General features: G+C 39.1%; 1 pseudogene; it reads right to left on the reverse strand.

Moving 5' to 3' along the window:
• Positions 1-237: 237 nt before the first annotated feature.
• Positions 238-618, reverse strand: LOC149266052 (DNA-directed RNA polymerases II and IV subunit 5A pseudogene; annotated as a pseudogene).
• Between the last annotated feature and the right edge of the window lie 3,678 nt (positions 619-4,296).

Here is a 4,296-nt window from a genome sequence, read left to right on the forward strand (position 1 = left end):
TCCTCTGCTCTCTGGCGCACCAGCGTTGCATCTGCCTGAGTGTTTGCCTGACATAACGCTCTCTGCTCTCTATCCTGACATAATCTACTCCCGCTCTCCTCCCTCTCCGTCTGCCGCCTCCTGCGGCCTCTCATTGATTGTCCTGCGACCTGAGGAGAGAAGGCGAAGAATTTCGATTCAGAACAGGAGACCTAGTATGGGGAACGAAGTGTTCCAACACTTCTTCACCATGTTCATTTAAATTGGCTTCTCCAGCCCCGTCGAAGGTTTCCAGAAGCCGATCCATGCTGACTGTTGTCTTTGTGTGTTGTCCAACAGCGACAACTGCTGTCGAAACACACCCTCAGATTTTATACGTTTCACATATGTTTTGATGGTCTTCACTCCCACTTTTGCCTCTTCCGGAAAGAAGACAAATAACTGTTCTGAAGGATTGTTGCGCTTGGCTTTATTGATAACAAGATCTTCCTTCTTTGGGTCTTCTCCGAACTTATCCAAGAACTGCTCTTTGGTTGTGTTGATCTCAAAATCACCCACAAAATAATCTCTGTCATTGAGCATCTGAAGAACTGTACGTCGGATTCTGAAGAGCTTGTTTGTCTGCTCATCCAGTGCCATTGCGAGCTGCTCAGCTTAATTCCGTCGCCTTCAAAATGGCGTTGTTAACCCAAAACCGTTTTATAGAGAACCCTTTTTATGGAGTTCTCAAATAGAACCTTTTGCAATCAAAGACTCGCAGAACGCAAGAGCCTCAACAGTCGCCAGCAACACTGGGTATTATGAAGACTGCTAGGACTTTAGTATTATGCAGTTGATTTTTTAACTTCGTATGGCATTTTTTGTATAGGGTGGAGATGCGTTTTTTTTTTGTATAGTGGTTGAGCAGTTTGTTGAAGTCATGATATACGCAGTTTATATGATTCAAAGCATTGTTGTGTTTCCAGAATGTTTTGTAGTATTGCTTGATATATATTGAAGTAATATATCCTTTATGCGTTTTGAAGTGAATACATTCAAAACATAGTAATATTGCAGTGATATAATAAATATTGATGCTTCTATCAAATGTTAGAAGAAAAAGTGCATAAGGTTGTGGCATAAGGGTTTTTTCAGCAGAAGTTTTTTTTTACAGAAGTTTTTAGCAGAGACATTCTTTTACAGAATGCATTCAATCATCTCTATGGTCGGAATAGTTCTTACTAGCAAGGAGAACTATTCTGAATGGTCTCGGATGGTAAAACACACCCTCATCTACAATGAGTTGTGGAAAGGAGTGTGTGTCGGAGAAGAAGACAAAGACCCTGTGCAGCCTACATCAGATAAAGAACTTGTCATTTGGGAAAACAAGAACAACAAAGCCTATGCATTGATCACAGCATCTGTAAATGAAGAAGTAAGTCGTCATATTTCATCCTATTCCACTGCCTTTGAAGCTTTACAAAAGCTGAAAGAAGTCTATGATTCACATTCTGCACTTGAATTTGTTCAGCTCATGATTAAACTCTTCACGCTTGAACTGAAAAATAATGATCCCCTTGCTCTTACATCTGAAATAAAGTATATAATGCATGATATTAAATCCACTAAGGTTGAGCTGGATATCTCTCTTATTGCCTTTCTCAAAGAACTCTATCCTACCGACTCTAATTATCTTGAGTCTTTACAAGCAAATGGAAATCTTAAAGACATAACCTTTGAGTCTCTTGTGAAAAAGTTTGATGAAAGAGAGAAAGCCTTTGGAAAGAAAACAGTCCCTGAATCTTCTGAAGAGACTGTTTGCCTTGCTCATAAAGAAAAGCATCATGCTCCAGATTCTACAAGAGGAAGAGGTGGACGAAGAGGAAGAGGAAGATACTTCAGAGGTAGGGGGGGCAGACATTCTCAAGATGAAAAAGTAGATTTGCATTGCATTCGCTGCAAACAAAATGGATCACATGATGCTTCTACATGCAAGCTACCATGGGGCAAAATTGAGCAGAGAAGAAATCAGCAGAAAGGTAAAACTGGTGACACAGAGAAAGGTAAAGCACCTGAATCCGCTCACTATATTGAGGCACAATGTAACATTGGAGTAAATGAAGATTTGTTTAATGCTTCACTTGCTTCTTCGAAAAATGATTGGTTGCTTGACTCAGGAGCAACCTGTCATATGAGTCATAGGAAAGATTGTTTTGAAGATTTCACTAACAATGTTGATGGAGCAGTATACTTTGCAGATCAGTCAAAAATCAAGCCATCAGGGCTTGGCACAATCAGGCTTAAACTGCCTGGTCTTCCAGACTTTCTTCTGGATCATGTTCTATATCTCCCACAGCTCAAGAGAAACTTGTTGTCCCTGGTCCACATCCGCCAGCAAGGTCACTCCATTCATATGTTTGATGGCAAGCTTGAGGTAAGAAAGGCATCTGACCACTCACTTGTCATGAGGGGTATAGAAGAAGAAAGACTTCTTAAACTGCAAGGAACTTCTGCTTATGCACAACATTTCTCATATATTTCTCATCATGAAGAAGGTACACTTCCATCAAGTTTATTATGGCATGCTAGATTTGGACATTTAAACTATGATAGTCTCCGCTTGTTGAAGAAGAATGGTGTTGCTAGTTTGCCTACAATTCCTAGAAAACATAAGCAATGTGATGCTTGCATTCTAGGAAAGCATAGCAAACAGTCTTTTCATGATTCACATTCAAGAGCACATATGAAGCTTGAACTCATTCATTCAGATTTATGTGGTCCAATGCCTGTTCCTTCTGCAAATGGAAATAAATATATCATGACATTTATTGATGATTACACCAGAATGTGTTGGGTTTATCTATTGAAGAACAAATCTGATGCTTTTCAAACATTCAAAAATTTTCATAAGTGGATTGAAAATGATGCACAATCTCATATTGGGTCTATTCGCACTGATAATGGAAAAGAATATACATCAAATGAATTTGAAAACTATCTTCGCCAACATGGGATCAAACATCAAACAAATGTGCCTTATAATCCTCAACAGAATGGTGTAGCTGAAAGAATGAACAAAACAATTTTGAATATGGTACGATCCATGTTTTTCTTCAAAAATGTAAAGATAATGTTTTGGGCTGATGCTGTTCTATGTGCTGCATATATAAAGAATAGATGTCCATCTAGTGTTATAAGAAACAAAACTCCTTATGAATTGTGGTATGGACATGTTCCTTCGGTAAAACATCTCAGGATCTTTGGTTCCACCTGTTATGCTTTAATACCAAAGGTACATAGAAACAAAATTGGTGCTATAAGTCGTAAGTGTATCTTCCTAGGGTATTCAAACACATCTAAAGCATACCGTCTCTATGATGAAGTAAATAAAAAGTTTGTTGTATCTAGAGATGTCATTTTTCTTGAATCATCCAAATCTGACAGTGTTGTTGAGCAGCAACTTGATCGCTTGGATAGATTCACAAAACCAAAATCATTCCAAGAGTTTGATAATCAGATTCCACATCTTGAAGGGGGGATTCCTATACTAGATCAACATGTGAAATCTTCTTCTGAAGAACAATCTCCCCTGCATGACACTCCAACAACGGATGATGCTTTAAGTGATGTAATTGATAGAATTGGGAGACTCAATCTTGATTCAGACCCAACTCAATCAACAGAGCAGCCTGGACCATCTCAGAAAGGTCCCCCAAAGTGGCTGAAAAAGACACTTGAAAGTGTTCATCCTGATGAAATTGGAAAAATAGGAACCAGAAATACAAACCAACAAGATGGAGGTGATGTAGATAACTCTAATTCACCTGTTGATATGGATGCTACTTATGATTGTGAATTGAACTTGTCTACAGATTTTGAACCAACTTCCTTCAAAGAAGCTGCTTCTCATAATGAATGGAAAGAAGAGATGCAGAAGGAGTATGATTCCCTCATAAAGAATGGCACTTGGAAGCTGGTTGATCCTCCATTTGGAACCAAACTAATTGGCTGCAAGTGGGTCTACAAGAACAAATACAAAGCTGATGGCTCACTTGACAAGCACAATGCTAGGCTTGTGGCAAAAGGTTTTGCACAAAAGGAAGTGGTCGATTATGAGGAAACTTTTGCCCCCACAGCAAAATGGGCCACCATCCGGACACTCTTTGCTCTAGCTGCTCAGAACGGTTGGAAAGTCCATCAAATGGATGTAAAAACTGCATTCTTGAATGGAGATCTAAAAGAGAATGTTTTTATGTCCCAGCCTGAAGGATTTGCTGTGAAAGGACATGAACATAAAGTATGCAAACTTGTGAAGTCCTTGTATGGCCTCAAACAAGC

This window comes from Pinus tabuliformis, chromosome 6 (assembly GCF_031772625.1).
Source record: "Pinus tabuliformis cultivar Carrire ecotype Pingquan chromosome 6, CPIR1, whole genome shotgun sequence".
NCBI lineage: Eukaryota > Viridiplantae > Streptophyta > Pinopsida > Pinales > Pinaceae > Pinus > Pinus tabuliformis.